Raw genomic sequence first — 23,467 nt, forward strand, 5'->3', positions numbered from 1 at the left:
TTTTCGCTGAAAGTTATGGGGGTTATTCGTGTAATAACGCTCAAAGGGGCTAGAACCAGTAGTCGCTCTCTAGCACCAGCGTGCCAGCCCTAGCAGTCAGAGCTGTGGCCCCCATCCCGCGGTGAGCTAAGTCGCAACCACGGCGGGTTCGGGCCAGAGGGGACAAACACGAGTATGCTACTCGGATGAGCGTTTATTGCTCCCGAGCAATACAAGCAGCAGCAAGCAACAAAACAACCGCTGCAACGAGGGAGTATTCCGCTCGCGTACGGGGGTGAAATGCACAAAAAGGGTGGAGCGCACACAAAACGGGGGGGGGGGGGGGTGAGGTTCCGCTCACCCCGCGTGGCTCTTCGCTCGCGGCCCGCGGCGGTCAGTTCACACACGGTGGCCGGACGATAATGGCAGCGGTCTCCGTGGCAGATCTGCGTCCGCGCGTGTGCGCCTTCTCCTGGGATGTGGAGAGTAGGTCTCTCCGTGAAAGAGGGGAAAGGGCGAAATTCTCCGCGGCGGCGTCGCTGCGAGGGCGCGAAAGGAAGCGGGGGTGGCGTGAGTGCCCTCCCTGCAAACCTCTCGAACGGCGCGTGCATAACATCGCGTGATAATTACGCGCGGCCGTTACTATGGGACAGGGGATTCCCGTATATCCCCACATCCCCCCTCCTTAAAACTGCCCTACGGCCGAGAAGGACCGCGTTCACCGAGGGGTGTACCGAGTGGGGCCGGCGGAACGCCGTTTAACATTAAAACCAATTAAGAAAAGTTTCAGCTCACAGCCACAGGTGCCCTCGTCGAAGGCCGTGGACGCCAGGACAGGAAGGAAGTGCAGACGACCTCCATGGACGACCGTGGAGCCAAGCACTGAAGGGGGTCAATGACCGCAGGTCCCACTTCAGAGGATCACTCGGCCAGGGCAGCCTTCCCGGGACGCGCGGGTGGCAGGTAGAGTCGGGGCAATACACACCGTGTTGTCCCGTTGCACAGCGTACAGCAGGCCTCCATTCAGCTGGTTGCACCGCTCGCTCTTGGCTCGCCTTCTTTTCCTCTCGGCAAGGCCGGCAAAGGCGCGTCGACCCCTTTTCCCGCAGCCGCCGAGGGCTTGCGAGGCGGGCCCAGTGGGGCAACAAGCTGCTTTCGTGGGCGAAGCCTCTGCCGCGGGGAACGGGGGACTCCAAGGCAGCTTCTTTGCTGCAGCATTCGCTGTGGAAGACACTGGCGCCGGCTTCCCCGAATTTTCGCTCGCTCGTCCCGCGGCCGACCGGAAGCTGTTTTCGACTGGTTGCTTGTCGGTGACAGCGGGATCTTGGCTCTGGAATGCGGCCGTTCTCCGAACGGCCTGGCTTTGGATGTTCGAAGCAGCAACGGTGGTCTCAGCGTCCGTCAGCTCTCCTCCGGGCTCGCTGCGAAGGCTGGCATGCGGCTGCAAGGCTGTCTTTTCTTTCTAGTTATTTTTACATTTCAAATTTTTTTTTGTTTAAGTTAATCTAACCCCGCTCGGTCTTTTCCAAAGAGAAAGCGTGTGCTCGCTCTGGAAGCGACAGTGCGAAATATGGAAGGGGTGTTCCATCCATATTAAGCAGGAGAAATTACTCACTGCGCGTTGGCCAGTGTTAGTTCTGCCGTGGGCGCAAGTTGTAACGAGGCGCTGGGCTCTGTTGTCGAGCCTTGCCTCTCGGTGCGGCTGCCTGCTGGCAAGGGAGGGTGTTCTCCAACAGCCACTCGTTCCCTCTGTAAAAGTAGGGTTTGAGATCACAGACATGCACTGGTCCGGCGGTCGGTCTTAGCTTTAAGTCCGCCAGCCTGTAGACTAGAGAGGAAAGTTTCTCCCGAACTACACACGGGCCCGTCCATTTCGGCGCCAGAGAAGCAGAGATTTTCTTACTGGCGTCGCTCAGGACGTGATTGCGCCTCTACACCAGGTCACCCGGTTTGTAGTGAATTTCCCGGTGAGAGCGATCATACTGCGCCTTCTGCTGGGCCCGAGCAGTGCTCAGATTCCGGCGGGCTTTGTGTAAAGCCTCCGTCATCCTCGCGCGCAGCCCGGTCGCGTAGTCGGCGCGTGCCAACGAAGCAATCGGGGTGTTGCCGCGAACCTGGAGAGTGAGTTCTACCGGGTCCGTCAGCTCCCTGCCAAGGTTGAGAGCGGCGGGTGTGTACCCAGTCGAGCGGTTCACGGTCGACCTGAGAGCAAACCCAATCTCGGGGAGACAGGTGTCCCAGTCGCTGTGCGTCTCCGCAAATGCAACGAGCATGTGCTTGATGTTGCGGTTCACGCGTTCCGTGGGATTCGCCTGGGCAAGGTACGTGGTTGTTCTCCTGTGCTTAATGCCAAGGGCCGCACAGGAGTCCACGAAGAGTTTGGCAGTGAAGTACGATGCATTGTCCGTTATCAACTGCCCGGGGTAGCCGAATCGTATGAACACCTCGATCAGCTTCTACATGATTACGCGTGCCGTCAGCTTTCGAAGTGGGAAAAGTTCCACCCATTTGCTGAAATGGTCCGTGACAACGAGCAGGAAGTGGTTTCCACTCGGAGTCCTAGGGTAAGGTCCCATGACGTCACAAGCAGCAATTTGCCAAGGACCCTGGCTATTGATCGGCTGCATAAGCCCGGGTGTGCGTCCACCACGCGGCTTGACCCTTTGGCACACGTCGCACGAGCGGGCGTAACGAATCGCATCCCGCTTCATGCCAGGCCAGGTAGCGAGGAGGCACAACTTGAGGTAAGTCTTAGGGCCACTCGCATTCTCAGCGATGCACGTGTCATGAAAGTAGCGTAAAAGTGCTCCTGTCATCGTGCGTGGTATCACCACCTTGAAGGACTCGTGTGTATACTTCTCGGAGGGGATATATCTCAGCAGGATGCCATCGGAGTCGAGCAGAGAGGACTCCATCGCGCTCACAGCATTACCAGCTGTGTTCGAGCGCCCCGCACGGACAACAATACCAGTTGCCACCATGTGCGCCGCAGCCGCGCCGCCTGGCTCCCTGAGCCCGTCGAACACTTTTTGACAAAATGGATCTTCCCGCTGTGCCTCCAACAGCTCCTTTCTGCTGAAAACGCTCACCACTGAACTGTCGAATTCCAATTGCTTAAAGCTTTCGCCCTGGGAAGGCGGGTAGTCCCTTCCCTCGGGGCGTTGGGTGAGCTTCGCGGCAGTCGCGCTGCTCCGGCTGTCGGACGCGGCGGAGTGGGCAGTGTTGTTACTTCCCACGCCATCAACGGGCGCGCGCGAAAGTGCGTCCTCCACCACGTTGCTTATTCCCCTCCTGTAGCGCACGGTAAAGTCGTAACGCTGGAGGAGTAGCGCCCATCGCGCTAGGCGTCCGCTCGGCTCGCCTAGGCGCCTCAGCCAAGTGATCAGTCTCAATCACGAAGGCGACTCCGTCGACGTAATAGTCGAACTTCCGCAGAACGAAGATAATCGCTAGACATTCCTTTTCAGTCACGGAATAGTTTCTCTCTGCGGTAGTTAATGATCGGCTAGCGAACGCCACCGGTCTCAGGCTACCTTCGTGCTCTTGAAGCAGAACTGCTCCTAAGCCCAGGTCACAAGCGTCCGTGTGGGTCACAAATTCCCTGTTCAGGTCAGGCAGCCTCCGCTCTGTGGTTTCCGCGAGCGCGCAAGTAAGATGGCGTAGTGCCGCCTCTTGCTCGGGTCCCCAATGCCACTTCACACCTTTCCTCAACAATGCCGTTAAGGGGGCTTGCAGAGCTGCGCAATCTGGGATAAACTGGCGATAAAAGTTCACCAGCCCCAGAAAGCGTCTGTCCGCCTATGTCTACCGGCGACGGGAACTGCAATAAAGCCCGCAGCTTGTCCTCGCACGGGAAAAGGCGTCCTTTGTCTAGCGTGAACCCCAACAGTGTTATTCGGGTCGTCGCTATCTGTGTCTTGTTCGGGTTCAGAGTGATTCCCGCCGACCTCAGCCTTTCCAGTACGTCCCTGAGATGGCGTAAGTGCTCATCAAAGGTTGCCGAATACACGACAATGTCATCCAGGTAAGCAAGAGCGGGGTGCCACCTTGCATCACCTAGGACACGGTCCATCAGACGGTGGTACGTCGCGTGCGCTCCGACCAGGCCGAAAGGCATTCGGGTAAACTGGAAAAGTCTCCCTTGGCAAGTGAAAGCTGTTTTCTCTCGGTCACTGGGAGTCATCTCCACCTGAAAGTATCCTCTGCTGGCATCGAGCGTAGTGAAGTACTTCGCTCCACCAACATTAGACACGATCGAGGGAATGCTCAGAAGTGTGTATGCGTCCTTCCGCGTCACCTCGTTCAGGCGTCGATTGTCCACACAAAGGCGGGTAGTTCCATTCTTTTTGGGCACCAGCACCACTGGAAACCCCCAGGGGCTGTTTGAACGTTCCACAACGCCTGTGTCGAGAAGTTCGTCCAGAGCGTCATCGAGCGCTTTTCTCTTAGCCAAGCTGACTGGCCGAGGATTGCACTTCCACGGAACGGCGTCGCCTGTCTCAATTTTGTGCCTAACCTGCGCCGCCCCGTGAATACAGCGTCGTATTCGTTAAGGAGCAGAGACAAGCGCGCTTTTTCCTCCCCCGACAAACCGCCTGAGTTGTTCAGGAGCGGGTGGGAAGGCCTGCATGCCGCCGCGGCGCAGAGTGCTACCGCAGGGGGACAGGGGGTCGCACGGGAAGGGAGGAGCTCCCTTCCGCGCTTTTCCTCTGGGCGCGGTCGACCGGCTGGTTTGGCAGCTCGGCCGAAGGCCTTTGGAGGGGCTTTTTAGGGCGATCGTTGCGTACGTCTGCGCGCGTAGCATCGGAACGCGAATGTGCTTCCGACGCTTTTGGGGGTTTAACGAAAGGTTTCAGGGTGCCACATGCTCGCTCCCTATATCCTCCGTTGCAGACGTCAATAACAATGCCCGTCTTGGCGAGGAAGTCTCTACCAAGAATAATGGGAACCGATAGGCCGGGGAGGTGAGCGAAGCGCTGGCGCCTCACTCGTTTCTCCCACCGCACCACAAGCCGCGCGGCACCGCTCGCGTGCGCTGTGCCGCTGGCTAGTCGGAAAGTGAGGTTGCTCGCTCGTAGTCGGAGTTCGTTATGACGGAGATGCTCGCATACCTCGTCGCCAAACAGGGATGCGCTCGCTCCTGTGTCTAGCAAAGCCATGAACTTACGTCGAGCAACCGTAAGCTCAATAAGCGGGACTGGCGTGTCGCTGGGTGGTTCCAAACGACAAGCCAGCGGGGCTAGGAGTTCGTGTGACTCACTGAGCACCGCTGTTGACGCCGCCGGCTGTGCAGCGTGGCTCACCGGCGGCTCCGTTCGTTTCCCGAAAGCGCGTGCTCTCGGTTCACGGGGCGTCTGCATTCCCGCGCGTAGTGCCCTCGTTGGTTTCACCGGTAGCAGAGGGTGTTCGGCCGTTGCCGGGCGGGGCAGTTGTCGCCTCGCGCTGGTGGACCGTTCCTCCCTGCCTGGCGTACCGTCGCAGTTGCCCTTTGCTCTAGCGTCCTCGGGTCGGCATGTCCGTCCTGATTCTGCGTACCTTCGCCAGGTGCAGCGTGTGCTGCCCGCATAGCATACGTGTACGGGTCGAGAGCTCGGTCAGACAATTCGCAACCGTTTCTCAGTTGCCCGTCACTGAATGCAACCGTTTCGGCACCCCGGAAACGAATGCGAAAAGTGTCTCCGTTCCAGGCGCATCGCGGCTCAAGTGTCTGCGACGCTGGCGGTGGTGGCCAATACGCGCGGGAGGCGAGTATGTCCGCCTGTATGCGCTTGGCTGCCGAGGCGAGTTCGTCCAAGCCCCTGAACTGCACGCCTCGTAGGTAGGCTGCGAAGGTAGGGTGAGCTTGTCGCGTGACGCGCTCTACCTTCTCGCCGTTCGGAGCTGAGGGGTCTGCGATACGACAAAGATCGTCCATCACCCTCACGTACTCAAGCAAGGATTCGTCCGGATGCTGAGTACGCAGCTCCAACTCGCGCCGCAGACGACGGTCGTAATCTGTGGGCAACAACTCCTCGCGAAACCTCGCTCGGAACTCCTCCATTGTGCGTGACCGGTGGCCAGTAAGGCGGAACCAGCGCGCAGCCTGATCTGTCAGTGAGACTGGCACGACGCGCGCCAGAACCTCGCCATCGGTAAGCCCCTTCGCCTGCTGGTAGTTCAGCATGCGATCCAAGTACTCGTTGGCGCTGACAAGATCATGATAGCCACCGTAGCTGGGAAAGTCCACCCGTAACCTAGGTCTCGCCACTGGAGCGGGCGTTTGCAGGTTGTTCTGCACGATACGCGTGAGGCTCTCTATGAGGCGCAAGGCGTTGCGCAACACAGCCTCTTGGGGGTTGGCCTGGCCAGGAATTTCTGGCTGAGGGGCCGCGTGGGATGAGCAAGGCTGCGCAGGTTGCGCCGTGGTCTCCGTACCTGGCGGCAGAGCGCTTGGCGAGAAGTGCCTAGCGTCGCCGAACATCTGAGCCAGTGTGTCGCGTGAATCACCGCTCGGCTAAACGACATTAGGTCGCAGGGCCTAGCCTCAGCCTCTGATAATACGCCAGCAGTAGTTGTTACTGCCGCGTCAACCTGTTGCTGCTGAGATGCCATATCGGACAACCACAGCAGGGACTGGACGTCAATCCCGCTGGCCGCCATGGCTAGCCTGTGTTTCGGCAGTCGGTCACACAGACACTCGATTTGTCACACCTCTGGCCCCACGCTGGGCGCCAAGAATATGGGGGTTATTCTTGTAATAACGCTCAAATGGGCTAGAAGCAGTAGTCGCTCTCTAGCACCAGCGTGCCAGCCCTAGCAGTCAGAGCTGTGACCCCCAACCCGCGGTGCGGTAAGTCGCAACCACGGCGGGTTCGGGCCAGAGGGGACAAACACGAGTATGCTACTCGGATGAGCGTTTATTGCTCCCGAGCAATACAATTAGCAGCAAGCAACATAACAACCGCCGCAACGAGGGAGTGTTCCGCTCGCGTACGGGGGTGAAATGCACACAAAGGGTGGAGCGCACACAAAACTGTGGGGGAGAAAGGTTCCGCTCACCTCGCGTGGCTCCTCGCTCGCGGCCCGCGGCGGTCAGTTCAGACACGGTGGCCGGACGATAATGGCAGCGGTCTCCGTGGCAGATCTGCGTCCGCGCGTGTGCGCGGCTCCCGCCAGAAGACCCCCGGGCCCCAGGAGAACCGCGCTAGCGCGCCTTTCTCCAGGGATGTGGAGAGGAGGTCTCTCCGTGAAAGAGGGGAAAGAGGGAAAGTCTCCGCGGCGGCGTCGCTCCGAGGGCGCGAAAGGAAGCGGGGGTGGCGTGAGTGCCCTCCCTCGCACACCTCTCGAACGGCGCGTGCATTACATCGCGTGATAATTACGTGCGGCCGTTACTATGGGACAGGGGATTCGCGTGTATCCCCACAAAGAGTATGCAAAAGCAAGACGTCGCCACGACTAGCCAAACCCGGAACGCTTTTCGTGGGAAACAGTGCAAGTTTCCAAAACTTTAAGAGGGCCTCGTCAAGTACGTTGGTACTACTAGGAGCAAAGTCTTCGTGGTGTTTACGAAAATTATCCGCATGAAAGCAATCGCTGTTGCTCAGCACATGTGCATTCGACCTGCGGACTTCAAAGCCACTCGAGGGTGGATTCAACGTTTCATGACACGCACCAACTCTGCATCTGTCCTCGAACGACGTTGTGCTAGAAGCTTGCAGACAAGTACGAGGACCAAATAATGAAGTTTCAATGTGTCAGCGCAGTTTGGAGGGAGCATGAGTACGACCTCAAACATATAGCCAATGCTAATCAGACCACTGTGTTGTTCAATGCCCCCGAACGTTGCAAGGTGGAAGCCAAAGGCCACTGGAATGCGCCCTCGGGCACAAGAATACACATATTGCAACCGGAAGTTTATGCTCGACCTCTGTGAGCTACACACCTGAGTTAATAATGCGAAAGCATTATATAGCTCAGTCGTGTCGGCTAAATACATCCGATCATTGAGGTCACTCCAGATGAATGAATGTGCCAAAGATGAATAATAATTCAATTCAATTCACTTTTATTTTCAACACTCTACAATGGTGGCGGACTCCCAGGAGAAAAGCTGTAGGGACAGCTTGACGAGGCAACTTTTTCCAAGAACCACCAACACACTGCATATATACTCAAAACGCCGAAGCAATTCAGTCAGCCTTTAAAAAATGCCCGGATATTTTAGCAACCAAGCAAAGAAATTTAGCTAAAGAAACTGTGCCAAAGATAAAATCTCGAAAAGCTGTCTTGTGCAATAGAAGTTAATAAGAAAACTTGCTTGCAAATGTTCTTCACTGCAAAGACACACAAGGTAGGGTGCCCTCTGCGTGTTATTTTTTAGGAGAAAAATAACCTGGCTGAAAGACGTAGTTTAGTGCTTGCAAGATAACATGAATTTGAATTTTATTGATGATACCTATCAGGTGAAGAACATGGAACAATCATTGGGCTCTTGAATGAGAACAGAGGTAAAATCTTTCGAGGAATTTCTATAGACGTTAAGGAATTGTTTTCTTCTATCCCTCAAAATGACCTCATGAAATGCGTTCGCGAAGCTATCGACAATCAAAGAGCCATATCCTTCCAGAATGAGCGTGGAGTTTCGGTGGATGGTTTCTCGGAACTGCTTTCTGTAAACCTAGCATCAACAGTTGCCGACTAGATTAGTTCACGCTTCATTAAAAAGCAAGGAATCTGCATAGGATCATGCATTGCTCCCGTGCTGAGCCATATTTTTGTTGTCATGCATGACAGAGCTCTAAGAAACCGCTTCGAACAGTCAAGCGTTCAAAAATTTTGAACTTCGCGGACGATTTGGTTGTCCTTTTAGACTGCGATAACAAAGCCTTTTTTCAGGGAGTGCCTCAAATTTTTAGTGTTTACACGAATTGCCGCACTATGATTCCACGCGCTTCCTGGAGCTAAAAAATTTCTTTACGCCCAATCACGTGCGCTGGTGATTTGAACCAAGAGAAAAAAAGGCCATTATACCTTACGACTCCGCTCACTTGAAGCTGGTGAAAAGAAGTATCATCCAGTCTACCTTTATTAATGCCTTGAACAAGTCATGCGAGCACAAATTGCAGGAAAACTTCACAAACCAGATATGCTGGGTCACGAAATCAGAGTACACATCACAACTGCTTAGCTCTGTTGCAGAAAAAGTACTAAAAATATCAAGCGCGAAAAATGTGGGCCACCGGCTGAAGCGTCCGAGCAATATAGAGAGGTTGCTTTTATTCTTTACATGCAGCCAAATTTCATACAACCTTAAGAAAATTGGAAGGAAAGCAGGAGTAGACGTTGTCTTTTGAGGACCCCAGCGCCAAACGCAGCTCTGTCAGATTGTGAACGAAAAAGAAAAAAGGAACCGAGGATGCACCACTCGACACGGAAATCCCTCAGCGGCATGCGCGGAAGGCGTCGTCTACTTAATTCCTTTGTCTTCTCGCAAGGTATACATCGGCAGAACAGGCCGATGAATCAATGAAAGGCTAAGGGAACACAAGAATGATTTATCGGGTAGATCACTCAGTAATCTTCCAGTCCACTACCGAAACAGTCACCTAAAAAAGCCATGCCACCGAGTGTTCGAAAACGTCACTGTGTTAAAAAAGCACCGGAACAAGCTGCACTTGAAATTGTGGAAGCCACCGAGATTTTGAGGCACGAGGGTGAATGTGTAAGTACACCCCCGCTTTCAGTATCGGAAAAATAGTTAGCCTTTTTTCTGGATCTTTTTAGCTTATCCATGGTATATGCATCCCGATCAAAACGCACGACAGATTTTTTTGTCGCGCATCTGTCGCGCGACACAATTTTGTGTCGCAAGACAAGCTGTCTTGTCGTGCCTTCTGTCGTGCGACAAGCTTCGTGTCGTGGGTTCTTTCGCGCGACAAAGTTGTTTGTAGTAGGTTCTGCCGCACGACAGACATCTTTCCTGCATTTTGTCGTGCGAAGAAGGTCCCTGTCGCAGCATTTGTCGCGCGACAGGTGTCTGTCGCAGGTACTGTCGCGCGACAGCGGGAGTCGTGCCGCGCGACAGACTTCTATCGCGCCTCTTTTCACGCGACAAAAGTACCTGTCGTGCGGCCTGTCGCGCGACACAACAGCTTGTCGTGGGATATGCCGCGCGACAGATACCTGTCGTGGGATGAGTCGCGCGACAGATACCTGTCGTGGATTGTGCCGCGCGATAGATACCTATCGTGGGATGTGTCATACGACAGATTCCTGGTGAGGGTAATTGTTTTACTGCAGAATTCTAGAAATACTGTCGTGCTGTCGTGTGACAGCGATAGGATCAAATTGACCAAAGATGCTTCAAAGCGCGTTCACTGTGGCGAGTCGCGAAGAGGATGCGAGGTGCTCTGGTTTGTTGGTGACGGGCACCGAGCGAAATGAAGTGCTCATTCACATTGGCGAATCGAGTTTTCAACTCGCTTCCCGCGACCTGGCTCTCTCACCGAACGAGAATTGGCTTAGAGGAGAGGCACTGCTCGAGCACTCAACTAATTCCCTTCTGTTCACACATGACAATGTGACGAAAGTAGTGCATGCTCAAGAGTATAATGCGGCTTTGAAAGCCCAAAGAGCTGTAATGCACAAGCGACGAAGCCAGCGGTGCCTGCGTATCCGCACGCGCTTGCGGTGGCGGCATGTAGCTGCAGCCACGACAGCGCCTGCACACCAATCGGTGTGCGCAAGTCGAATGGCGCTACTGAAAGTCAGTGTCCTCTTGGCTTCTGTGACATGTTCAAGCCATGTAACATAATGTACCGCTACTACTACATGCGCAGAAAAGGCCAAGGACACTTCTATGTGTCGCCGAATAGAATGTCGTTAATCGTCAATCAGGGAAAATTACTCGCCATGACCATCCGGCTACACAAAGGCAGCATGTGTGTACATGCACGCAGTTCTCTGTATAAATGTTCAAAGCAACCCCGATATCATTTTTCCGCGTTTCAGTTTTAAGAGCGTCAGCTCTTACTACTTATGTTTGTCAAGGACACCTCTGTCTGCAGAGAAGGTCAAATTGGCCAAGACAGTTACCACACTATATCACAAAGCAACAGCGGGCGCGTAGAGCCTCAGTTTTCACAGATACCTTCGATCCGTTTTACATATGCCAGTATAGCGGCTATCGAAGTGGAACCCCAGGGACCCCCATTTGCATCAAATTTGGGGGCCGCCCGTTTGACGCATAACGATCGAAGTGGTGTCATTTGACTTGTCATGTTCCTGAGGATAAAATAAATATCTAGATGAAGCCCAAAATATGTGTGGGATTCGCACCGACGACCTTTTCGCACCCAAACCATGCATTCCGGGGACTTCAAGACAGCCATAAGGCCTAATCGTTTGTCGCAGAGGGTTCCGGATGCGGTCAAACAATTCGTCTTGTTGTAATGCACACGTTTATAAAATTCGTTAACTGATATATAAGGAGGAAACATACCTGATATAGCGAAGGTGGCTGTAAATCGCAATAGTAGTGCAAAATCTTTAAGTAGATGACGCTGCTTGTATCTTAGAACGAATGTTTCCGAAACGAAACGCCCTCAGTTGTTTGTATTTTGTCTTCTCCACGTTTGCGGAGCACCCCGATCTAGCACCCCGATCTAAACACTTAAAGCTCTCGTAGCTAACGCTCTTAAGTCCAACGCTGATGCAGTGTTGGCGGAGAATTTTTTTAGCGGCAGTGACGTTGTGCTTATCATAAAATAGCAAAAAAATTACTTTACGACGTCGTTCATTGCCTTCACTGAAAATTTCATGACGGTGACACGAAAATGTCGCTAAATATAGACAGCAGCGTATGCAGCCGAAGGTGAAATGCGGCGGCCGGCGAGTTTGAACCGATTTGATTCTCGGTCGAAATGAGAATTAAGTCTTGGGACTGACGTCAACAGCGCGCTTTAAAGAGTTTCGCCTGTTTTGACACAGTCTAGCTCCTGTGCACCCGCGCTCGGTCATCTAAACTACTCTGGTCCCAGTGTGACTGTGTGCTATGACAATCTGAGCGAAAAGGAGGATGTTTGGGGGTTTTGATGTGCACCACGGCCATACAGTTGAGCGACATGATAACGTACGGGCGAGGCATGCCAGCCTGAATACCGGCCGCCAGCGTCAGAAAAATGCGACCGTAATGTTTGTTCAAGTCCATACTAAGCCGTAGGATGGAGTATCGTTGTCCAATATCGAGTCGTTGGTAGAAGCGATAACAGGAATACAAACAAATGTCTCCCCACGGCGCCTTTAATTGCTGCTGCTCAATCGCGGCTCTCCTGGCCTCAGCTGGCTCTGCTCCTGAAGGTGTCACGGAATCCGAGCATATCTTTGTTTTACTATGAGACGAGGTTCACAGTAAAACGATGACGAGAGCAGCACCTCAGCGCTAGCCAGTTTCGAAGTGCACTCAGCTGCTGCATCGATGTGAAACCGGCTAGGCTTAGCGACGACTAGGGCAGCCAGGGGGTAGCGCGTTGTTCATTGCCCGGCGCGCCCGCGGGCGGCGTCGTTCTCGAAAGCTCGCCTCGCTCACTCCGGCTGGCTCACTGATTGGCTCAACAGCTTGCGACCTTCACTCGGAAGGCTGAAAAATCGAGAAGCGAGCGACTGACGCTGCGACTGAGCGATACTTTATGCCCACGTTTGCAGTACTGGTGAACAACCTTTAACGCCCATATGCTTGGGTTATCGGCTGCGTTGCGGCGAGTCTTAGTTAAGATCGTCCGCGACGCCATCGTCACCGTCCGTGACATACCGGCTGAGAACTTCAATTCCAGTACGTGCCGAAACAGCTCGTATTTATCGTAACGATACGAACTCGAAAACACGGCTGCTTCGATGCGCTAGTGGGCTCTTGCTTGTTAAGCTACACGCGATCAGGATGCGGCGAGTGCTAGCCGCTGTTGCATATTAGCTAAGGTGAGACGCAAGTATCGACGTAGTTTCGTAACGCAGTTGATATCAAATCAATCCGCTTGTACTGGTCACCGATTAAGCTGTTGTTTCATGATCTCCGGGGAGCGTGCCAGTGTCGCGCAAATTAATGCATCGCAGCTACTCTCCATCGTGCCAATTGCGTTCAACTTATCCACGATATTCGCCAGCTTGAGATACGGCGCTTTTCTTCGCTGTTTTTGTCGCAACTTAGTGATTTTATCTGGCATCAAACGAAATTGCATTCTGCCAACACCGTCGTCTGCTCCGTCGTCTGCTAGGGCATCCGGGTCACTTCAGGGGATCACAGGATCGCAGCTTCTACAAACGACATGCCAGAAAAAATAACTGAAAGCGCTTTAGTATTCTTAAATAATCTAAAAATAATTTAAAATAAATGCAGTGTCTTTGTTGTGAAGATAATATAAATATTCATGGTTTAAAAAACAAATTTTTTTGTCGGTTTCAATTTTTCACCGACACGAAAGCGCAGCAGTCGGCGCCATTGCAGCGCAACCGACGCGTCATGTTTTGTATTATTTGCCTCTTTGAGGCATTGCTTGAGTATTTGTACGGCGGACACGTGTGAAGAACTCATTCAATAGGAAGGTGAGCAGGAGTGTATTTTGGAAGCCAACGACCAGGATTTCGGCCTGTCAACATTGACGAGTTTCAACGGGTAAGCCATGAAGAAAGACAGCGCTGGGACGCCTTGTCATCTGTAAAGGGAACGAAGACTCCTGCGCCGTTTTACTAAGCTTGGATTAATCGCATGGCCGGTGAGTCCCGCTCTGCGTTTCTTTGCTAATGATCTGTATTCTCACGCGCTATTTGTATGCGGCTATATAGGGATGTGAGTGGAGGCAATCAGCCTGCGGTTGCCGCAGCTATAATGCGGCGCCAAAAAAGCAGGGCCTATATCCTGCATGACAAGTGTTGTTCTCATAGTCTTTATGTGCATTTAGTACTCACGTGCCGTGGTAAATAAAAATGGCACCAGATATCACAACAGAGTTCGCTTGCTAGCGCTTCGACACTCGGTGAAAAAACATGGATTTGCACTGCGTAGAAGACGCTGAGCGAGAAGTGCCGCGCGGCGGAGCGCTCGCGCTAGGCCAGCTGCGATCAGACACCGCACTATTTTGCTCAGGGTTAGTACTCATCGGATTAGTGCTTGTGCCTTAATATGCGTCATACTAAATTCTGAGACAGTGATCGCATGCGAAAGGCTAGTTCTTATTATTCGCCTTGTCATTTGTAAACTTGTCTGTGCTTCCCCAGTGGAACAGGATTTGAGGCAGTTTTATGTCAAAGATCAATCTTGCGTCTCCTGAGCTGTAAACGTTGATGCTTCCTCTCGTTCTGAGCACTGCGAGCTGTCGGAGATGCAACTGCACAATTATTTAGGATTTCTACCTTTTTGCTATATCCCTCGCTTTGGCGGCCCGCATTCAAGTCGTTCGCCATTGTCTTTTTTTGTTACTTATTTTCGCTTTGTTATTTATTCTTGGTTGCGTGCCATCAGCTGTGGTGCCGGCGATTCTCCGAGCTCGGAACTCTTCCCAGGCACGAGATCCTACCCACAGACCTCCCTTCGCCGCACTCACGAGTGTTCTTTGGCATTTTTTTGTTCCTCTTGCCCTTACTTGCATTGCCAGTCGACAGATTTGTGCAGCTTTTAATTGTATGCAGATTTGTTAAATGCTCTAGCAATTTTTCTATGATGCTAAGCTGTGCTGTGAGATATCAAGCTTCTTGCTAGTGAAGGCATGCTTTTTTCCATTCTCTCTTCTCATTTAACCAAGGCAGACTGGTTGCAACTTTCAATCTAATACCTAGACATTGGTGCAAGGCAGCATGATAGGAATTAATGAAAACCTGCACATCCTATATTCAAATTGGTGTGCGGTATTTCAGCCAGCTCATCTTTCAGTGTGGTTACAACAGTCATTGTGACACTTCTCAAAGAATGTATATGGGTGCATTACATAAAATCTGTTCATTTGTTTTGTCATGGGCTAGCTCATTGGTTTTTTATTTACTTATATTACGTCTAAGTATAGTTTTTAAAGCAGTAGACGATTTCCTCTCTTGTCATTCATGACATGGCTACAGCCACTGACAGCTGTTGCTCTGGATGTATTTATTTGCAGTTGCCAGCGGCTAGCATCTATTGGGCCATGCGTGCTTCCTGCCTTCGGCTGTGTCATCCCTCCTGATCCGTTCATGGTAGGTATTCCTTTTCAGTGCTGCATATCTTAGCTGCCTATTTAGAAAAATATTTTCCATATAGGCTTGCAGCTAGGTTTAGAAATGCATGAAACTCTACATGCACTTCACAGCAGTACCTCAGCTTACCGGAACTGTAGACTTGTACAAAATATAGTCGCTGATGTAGCTCTTGACGCAGCTGCTGTTAACATAAACGTGCTTTGACATTGCACACCTGTTGCCTGGTATGCATGTGTCCTAGAAAAGGACCTATATGTTCATTTATCCCTTTAAAAACATTGTGCTCTACAATGATGGTTTACCAGTATTTCTGATACAGAGACCAAATTGTCAGTCAGTAATGTAACATTGCACGATGACACCAATCCTTGTATGGCATAGCATCCTTGCAATGCACTGGGCAAGCTGCTATCAGCACAGATTTATTGCTGGTTTATTGCCATAGCATATGGTTATACTGCACAGTTTGTACCTCTACCTTCTTAAAGCTGTATACTTGAAAAATTTAAAATTAGTTGAAGGAAAATTCAAGGAAATGTAACAGTAAGTAACTGTCTCACATTTTGGTGTACACTTGAACCGTGATATAAGGGAGGGATATAGAAGGGAAGTAATGAAGAGCTGATCCCCATGTTAGATGCCCCTCTTTAGTTAAACATACCTCGCAATTAACACATTTGGTGCAAAACAAACATGGGACTTGCACACTCACAAGCGCCCTCATGTCAGTAAAACAAAGTGCCAATGTTGCCGTACTTTAGAGCTTTGCTCTTAAAAGCGCAGCTGACTGCTGCTCAAAGTTGAGAGCAAAAATATGTCTACTTTTCCTCATGTGCTGTCTGCGATGCTGGTGCCATTTCCAATGGTGATTGACATTGAGTTGCATGATGCGCAGTTGGTTCCTGCAGTTATGATTTTGTCTGTCGTGTGATTGTGCTGTTAAAATTAGTGCAGAACAATGGTTCTCTAGTTCATTTTAGCTAACTGTGTCCTGTGCCACATGCTACCACCCTTTCTCCTCAAATTTCCTAATCTCATTTAGCCATCTGATTGCCACCCATTCATGCATTCACCTACTCTTGGAATCCTCCCAGTGTTTTAGTGTGGTATTGCTTATATCTTCTCTGCATTACACATGCATTGCACTTCCTCTTTTTTTGAGTTAGTCAAGATATCTCTGTTCCTGTTTCTTGCATAAGCATAAGAGCCCTGACTCAAGTACATCATCTGGGCTTGTGATGCAATGTGTAGGGCCCTTCGTTTTGAGTAAAACCTGGTTTCTCCCTACTGTTTCACCAATACAGATGCTTAAAGATTAGGTTCAATGCAATTTCTGTGCAAATGTGCCTGTAAGAAAGTGTGGTTTGAAGGTGCACAAGCCGAAGAACTGCTGGAGTGTAGTGGATGTCACATATTTCTTCTGACAGATTTTTTAAACCATTCTGGTTATTTTATTTCCCTTTTAATGTTTATTGTTTGTCGGTTGCTCATAATTTTTGGATAAACTGAAAACTACATGTACTGACTGGTATTTCATTCCAATAATTATACCCATAATTATGAAGCTGTGTTGGAAGGTAGGTGTGCATTTAGTATGCGTGCTTTGAATTTCAGTGATTGTTTCTGCAATGCAAAATGGAGGACAGGCCTCTGCTGTGCGAGGTTTTTGCAATGGAGTGAAAGTAGCTGGAGCAGCATTTGCTACTGTGTCACCCAGCCAAAAGTTCTCCCACAGACCACTGAGCTTCTGAATACCTATGGCTTAAAGCTCGAAGCTCTGGTTGCCCTTTCCGAGGTTTTCTGCATTAACGAGTGCAAGCCCAAGGGTCAGAGCTAACAAGCATTTGAAACCATAGAGTAGTAGTGCTGGGGCCGTGCAGCAAGTCATTGTGAAATAGGTCGGGATAAACGTGGTTTACTGTAGAAAGCTAGTGTGAAAAACTAGTTGCGCTCACAGAAACCGCTGTTTCTTTCTTAGTCGGTCATTGAAACAAAGCGATGCATGTAAAATTTTATATCTCACTGATCCCTCAATTTTTTTCCAGCTAAAGACCAAGAGTTGCATGGAAGTTGTGCAAGCCACCAAGTTGCGTGTGATTTTTGCCAGGGACCTGGAGCAGGCTGGGAAATTAGTGGATGGCCAGTAGTATTCACTCAGTAAGGCAAGCTTTTTCTGTAAGTACAGTTTTTGGCATCGCATTGCTTAGGAACGCATGCACTAATCTGACTACTCTATGCCCGCCCATGCTTCAAGAATAATGAAGTACATGAAAAAAATTGATTGCCGAAAAACAATTGCCGCTTCTGTTATGTTTTTCAGGAAAGTATTTGCCATTTAAAGGGCTGTGAAAACCATAAAAATTATTATGTGCTTGTAGTGGCTTTTTTTTTCAAATTTCTTCCACGTCTATGTTGGCCTGACCTTGTAGCTTGTCTGCATGAGATTGGCTGCTACCTACAGTTCGCTTTTTTGTTGCTCCTTTATTGCCTGTCACAATCTTTACTTTGCGTGGCAGTGTCATGCAGTTTGGGAAGTAATCTGATCTTATTTCTGCATTGGCCTGAAGTGCAAGCTTTTGCATGTGGGGCAGGTTTATGGTGTCCTTTTGTTTGCTGTAACTGCAGTTTGGCCATGAGGGTTAGAGGTTTAGTCCTTTCTTTATTTTGATGCAGTGTCATATACTTGATGCATAAATTAATGAAGTAAGCACTATTTTTTGTAATAAATGAAAATTCATTATAGCTGTGGCCATTATAAGTGCACTTGACTCTAAAATGGCTGTCTTCCAGCATTCAGTATTACATCTCAAAACCAGCCGGAAGACACAAAGCAGGAGAAGAGATGAGCACAAGATGAGGATGGTCTAACAACTGAAATTTTATTGAAGGAAAGTGGCAAAAGAAGACCTGCAAAGAGATTCAAGCACGCAAAACCCCAAAGCAGTGAGAGGGCAAAAAACAATCGAAAGGCACTGACGTACTAGTAAACCATCTAAAAAACTAATTCCTTACAGTGAAGGTTCACCGACGGTTTATCCAGGCACTTGTTTTTAGCCTTACTGATGTAGTAAGCCTCGACTATATCTGGACAGATTTATCACTTCCCTAAACCACTAATGTGCCGCAGAAATCAGGCGTGCAAAGAGAAAGGTCGTCCTCCGATTGCATTCACGAGATTGAATGTGCAGTGACAGGTGAAAATTCGTATTCCGCTCTATACAGTGAAAGTGCTCTCAGCCAGGCGCACATTCAGATATCAGCTTGTCTGCCCATAGTAGTTTCAGCTACGAGGCAGTGGAATGCAAAAAACCCGTTTACTTTTGCAAGTGGTGAACATTTTTTATCTGCCACTGTGCATAGCGGACGATTACCCGTAGTTGTATCAAGCCTAGTTTGAACGAAGAAGCAAAGGGCTCCTACCTTACATTTAGCGGTCAAGACAACAGCAACATCATACTTTGGTGCAACTTTCTTGGGACGGTGAGAAATGGCGTGGAGGTAAGGTATAGAGCCCGACTTTTTGTGCTGCTAAACTACGTCAGCATCATGTGAATGGTGTTCCGTTCCCTCGAGAGAGTAAAAACACACTCTGACAGGTGCGCGAGATGGGCAAGTGGGAACCCAGGTGCCATTGGCTTGGAAACTTGCTCCGAGAATGCATTCTAAACACTGTGATGGCATGACTTCCATAAAGCGGTCGTGATGCATGCGATTGCCAACCTGTCCTTCACCAGCCTCGAGTGGTTCAACTCGTAGCTAAGAGGCTTCCTGATCTTGGGCTGTGGCGCCAACATATGCGGTCCTCCGCAAAGCGCAGGTCTAAGTCAAGAAGCTACAAACGGTTATGCTTAGTGAAATTCAGACAAAAGATAGGCTTTGACCACATGCCTAAAGGTTTCTAAAACGTCTTGTGCCAACTTATCTGAGCCCTCCTTGTTCAAAAAAATTAGGTAGCTATCAACATAACGAAATGCTACTATGCCGAGGTCTTCCAAACAGGGCTTTGATGCGGTATCGACTCTGGACAGAAGAATGTCGCGGAGGAACAGTGCAACCTGGGACCCTCTGCATATGCCTGATTTCTGATGTAAATACCGCCTTGCCAACTCACAAAAGTGGAGTTCTGTGGAGTTCTAGTTTCTTGTGGACAGCAGTCTGGGCAGGTGCTCTGCAGTGAGCATCGACATGGAGGGCCTTCACTATTCATTGTCACATGATAGACCTGAGGCAGGTGCAAACTGCATCAGGGTGAACAATGAACATGCTTTTACAGATGATTGCGTGATTTCGGTTGCTGGCTTCATGGGGCTGTTGTCCTTTTACTGCAAATCTGCATTTGTCAGTTGGCAGGGCGGTATTTACACGCAGGTCGTACCTTTGCTCAGCAACATTTTTTTGTCTAAAGTCGATAAGGCATTAGAGCCCTGTTTGGAAGACCTTGCAATAGTGGCATTTCGTTATGTTCATGACTAATTTTTCTGGACATAGAAGGGTCAGATAAGTTGGCACAAGATGTTTTAGGTGTCTTTAAGGCATGCGGTCAAGGCCTGTCTTTTACATCAGAATTGTCTAAGCAGAACCGTTAGCAGTTTCTTGATGCAGACCTGCGCTTTGTGGACAACTGTGTTTGTCGGGGCTACAGCTAAAGATCGAGGAAGGCTCTTTTTAGCTAAGAGTCGGACCACTCGTTGCTAGTGAAGGATGGTGAAGAGGTGTATTTGTCGCTGGTTAAGGTCAGCACGATGTCCCCTCCAGATCTGTTGAAGGATGGAGGGGACATCGTGCTAGAAAAACTAGCCACCCTGTATACGCTATGCCTTATGACCTCGACTGTACCAGAAGCTTGGAAGAATGCAAACATTATCTTAATTCATAAAAAAGGAGACGCCAAGGACTTGAAAAATTACAGGCCGATCAGCTTACTATCCGTTGCCTACAAAGTATTTACTAAGGTAATCGCTAATAGAGTCAGGGCAACGTTAGACTTTAATCAACCAAATGATCAGGCAGGCTTTCGTAAAGGATATTCCACAATAGATTATATCCACACTATCAATAAGGTGATAGAGAAATGCGCAGAATATAACCAACCTCTATATATAGCTTTAATTGATTACGAGAAAGCATTCGACTCAGTGGAAACCTCAGCAGTCATACAGGCATTGCGTAATCAGGGGGTAGAAGAGCCTTATGTCAAAATACTGGAAGATATATATAGCAACTGCACAGCTACTATAGTCCTCCATAAAGTCAGCAATAAAATTCCAATAAGGAAGGGCGTCAGGCAAGGAGACACGATCTCGCCAATGCTGTTCACCGTATGTTTGCAGGAGGTATTTCGAGGCCTGAATGGGGAACAGTTGGGAATAAGAATAAATGGAGAATAACTAAATAATCTGAGATTTGCTGATGACATTGCCTTACTGAGTCACTCAGGAGGTGAACTGCAAATCATGATCAACGAGTTAGACAGGCAGAGCAGATCGATGGGTCTAAAAATTAACATGAAGAAAACCAAGGTAATGTTCAACAGCCTAGCAAGGGAACAACAGCTCACAATTGGCAGCGAGAGCCTAGAAATTGTGCCGGAATACGTCTACTTGGGGCAGGTAGTGACAGCTGATCCGGATCATGAGAGAGAGATAACTAGAAGGATAAGAATGGGGTGGAGCGCATATGGCAAATTCTCGCAGATCGTGAGTGGCAGTTTACCAATTTCCCTCAAGAGGAAAGTGTACAACAGCATAATCTTACCGGTACTCACTTACGGGGCAGAAACGTGGAGGCTAACGAAAAGAGTTCAGCTTAAGTTAAGGACAACCCAGCGAGCCATGGAAAGAAAAATGATAGGTGTAACGTTAAGAGATCGGAAGCGGGCAGAGTGGGTGAGGGAACAAACACGGGTTAATGACATCCTAGTCGAAATCAAGAGAAAGAAATGGGCTTGGGCAGGGCATGTAATGCGTAGGCAAGATAACCGCTGGTCTTTAAGGGTAACGGAGTGGGTTCCAAGAGAAAGTAAGCGTAGCAGGGGGCGGCAGAAGGTTAGATGGGCGGATGAGATTAAGAAGTTTGCAGGCAAAGGGTGGATGCAACTGGCAAAAGATAGGGTTAATTGGAGAGACATGGGAGAGGTCTTTGCCCTGCAGTGGGTGTAGTAAGGCTGATGATGATGATGATGATGATGATGAAGGTCAGTAAAGATGGAAACACTTGATGGGTGTGCAATCTATGCATGACATGAGCTTTACATAAGTCATGCCATCACTGCTGAGGATGCATTCTTGTAGCAGGTTTCCAAGCAGCTGGGTTCCCACTTGCCCATCTCAACAACCTGTCGTAGTATGTTTTCACTCGCTCGAGGGTAAGCAGCACATACTCCGATGATGCTGACACACCTTACCTCCACAGTATTTCACAATCTCAAGAAAGTCGCGGGAAAGCGTAATGCTGCTGTTGTCTTAACAGCGAAGTGCAAGACAGGAGGCCTTTGCGCCGCCATTAAAAAGGCTTGATAAAACTGGGTACTTGTCCACAATGGACAGTGTCACAAAAAAAGGTTCACCACTAGCAAAAGTAATGGAGTTTATTGCGTTCCACTGCCTTATGGCTGCAACTAATATGGGCAGACAGGCAGATATCTGAATTTGAACCTGACTGAGCACTTTACTCTATAGGGGGAAGGCAAATTCTAGTCTGGCAATGCATGCTCAATCTTGTGAATGCAAATCTGAGGATGACCTGTCTCTTTGCACGCCTAATTTCCACGACACATCAGTGGTTTATGGAAGGGATAAATCTGTCGGTAGATAGTTGAGGCTTAATACATCGGTAAGGCCAAGGACACGTGTGGCTAAGCCATCGGTAAACCTTCACCGTAAGGAATTTGCTTTTTTAGATGATTCATTAGTATGCCAGTGACCTGTGATTGCACTTCGCCCTTTCACTGCTTTGGGTTATTGTGCGCTTGTATCTCTTCGCGGGTCTTCTTTTGCGGCTTTCCTTCAATGATGCCGCCGCGGTGGCTCAGTGGTTATGGCGCTCGGCTGCTGTCCCAAAAGACGCAGGTTCGATCCTGGCCGCACCAGTCAGATTTCAATGAAGGCGAAATTTTAGAGGCCCGTGTACTGTGCGTTGTCAGTGCACGCTGAAGAACCCCAGGTGGTCGAAATTTCTGGAGCCCTCCACTACGGCTTCCCTCATAGCCTGAGTCGCTTTGGGACGTTAAACCCTCACAAATCAAATCATCAAAATCTTCAATTAAAGTTTTGTTAGTCCCGCCTCTTGAGCTCATGTCTTCTTGTGTGTTCTCGCTGGTTTTAAGGTGAGTCAGTACCAACTCGGCCAGTCATAAGCCTTGTTCAGTATTACAACATTTTGAAAAAAGTGAAGTTTACTAGGCTATGTTGCCGGGGATCGTGTCCGCAGCAGTTGTGGGCAACTCAGAAGAGATAGCGTCATACGATTGGTTGTGTAATTGGCAGAGGATGATGTGAGGATGCTGCTCGAAAAGAAAATTTCATAATCGGATAATAATTTGCAGCCAGAAATGTCCAAAAAGTGGCTGGGCCAGAGAAAAAGTGCCGCGAAATTTGAAAACGCTGAAAGTAGGTGGAGCTACAGCGTAGTGCCAAGTTTGAAAAACTGGAAGTATGGACAAAGCCAAAGCTTGGCGCCAAGTTTGAAAACTCGAAATGAGCAATCACGTGACCAGTGATAAGTGTCCTATACTTAACCAGGAGATAGGAAAAAGAATGATAAATTAGAGGCAATTAGGTAATTATTGAGAAGCGAAAGGCAATGAGCGGGTGATTAGACTGGGCGGGTATTCAGTGAGTGGGCAGGAATGATCCATGGAGGAAAATTTGAAAACTCGAAATCGTTGCTGGGATGAAATGAGGGTAAAATAAGAGTTAATTTATAACCAATCAAGTCAACGAGAAAACCATGGCGCCAAATTTGAAAGGCGACCAGTGTCGAGGAGGCGTCAACGCTTTCACATTCTTTTTGCGCAGGTAGCAGCGGTGCTCTCTATTTTTTTCTGTTTTTCAGCCAAGACAAAAACCACTTTTCTTGGCTCATGGGCGATGTATCTAGGAACCTGCGACCAGGACAACGCTGGACAGCATGCATCAGCAAGCTCGAAAAAACAGCACGAAACAGTAAAAAAATATTGATCATTTTCATTTCAATTCTAGTGGTTTTGTGCACGAATTACTCTGGAATGCACAAAGCTTGTGTTAATTGACAGGCGACCATTAACAAGCTGTGCATTTTTGTGCATTGCCTA

At 49.6% G+C, this 23,467-nt stretch overlaps 1 protein-coding gene and 1 long non-coding RNA gene across 9 annotated transcripts in view; both read left to right on the forward strand.

The window, feature by feature from the left end:
* Nucleotides 1-23,467, forward strand: part of LOC144107794 (multidrug resistance-associated protein 1-like) — a 592,391-nt gene that overhangs the window by 149,162 nt on the left and 419,762 nt on the right. The window lies entirely within an intron of this gene.
* On the forward strand, nt 11,721-23,339 carry LOC144107796 (uncharacterized). 2 transcript variants are annotated; one of them, XR_013309388.1, is made up of 4 exons: nt 11,721-13,724; nt 14,471-15,174; nt 17,223-17,352; nt 23,230-23,339. It is a non-coding gene; the product is annotated as an uncharacterized LOC144107796 (long non-coding RNA). The 2 variants fall into 2 exon arrangements; XR_013309387.1 differs by having other exon boundaries at nt 11,721-15,174.

This window comes from Amblyomma americanum, chromosome 10 (genome assembly GCF_052857255.1).
Source record: "Amblyomma americanum isolate KBUSLIRL-KWMA chromosome 10, ASM5285725v1, whole genome shotgun sequence".
NCBI lineage: Eukaryota > Metazoa > Arthropoda > Arachnida > Ixodida > Ixodidae > Amblyomma > Amblyomma americanum.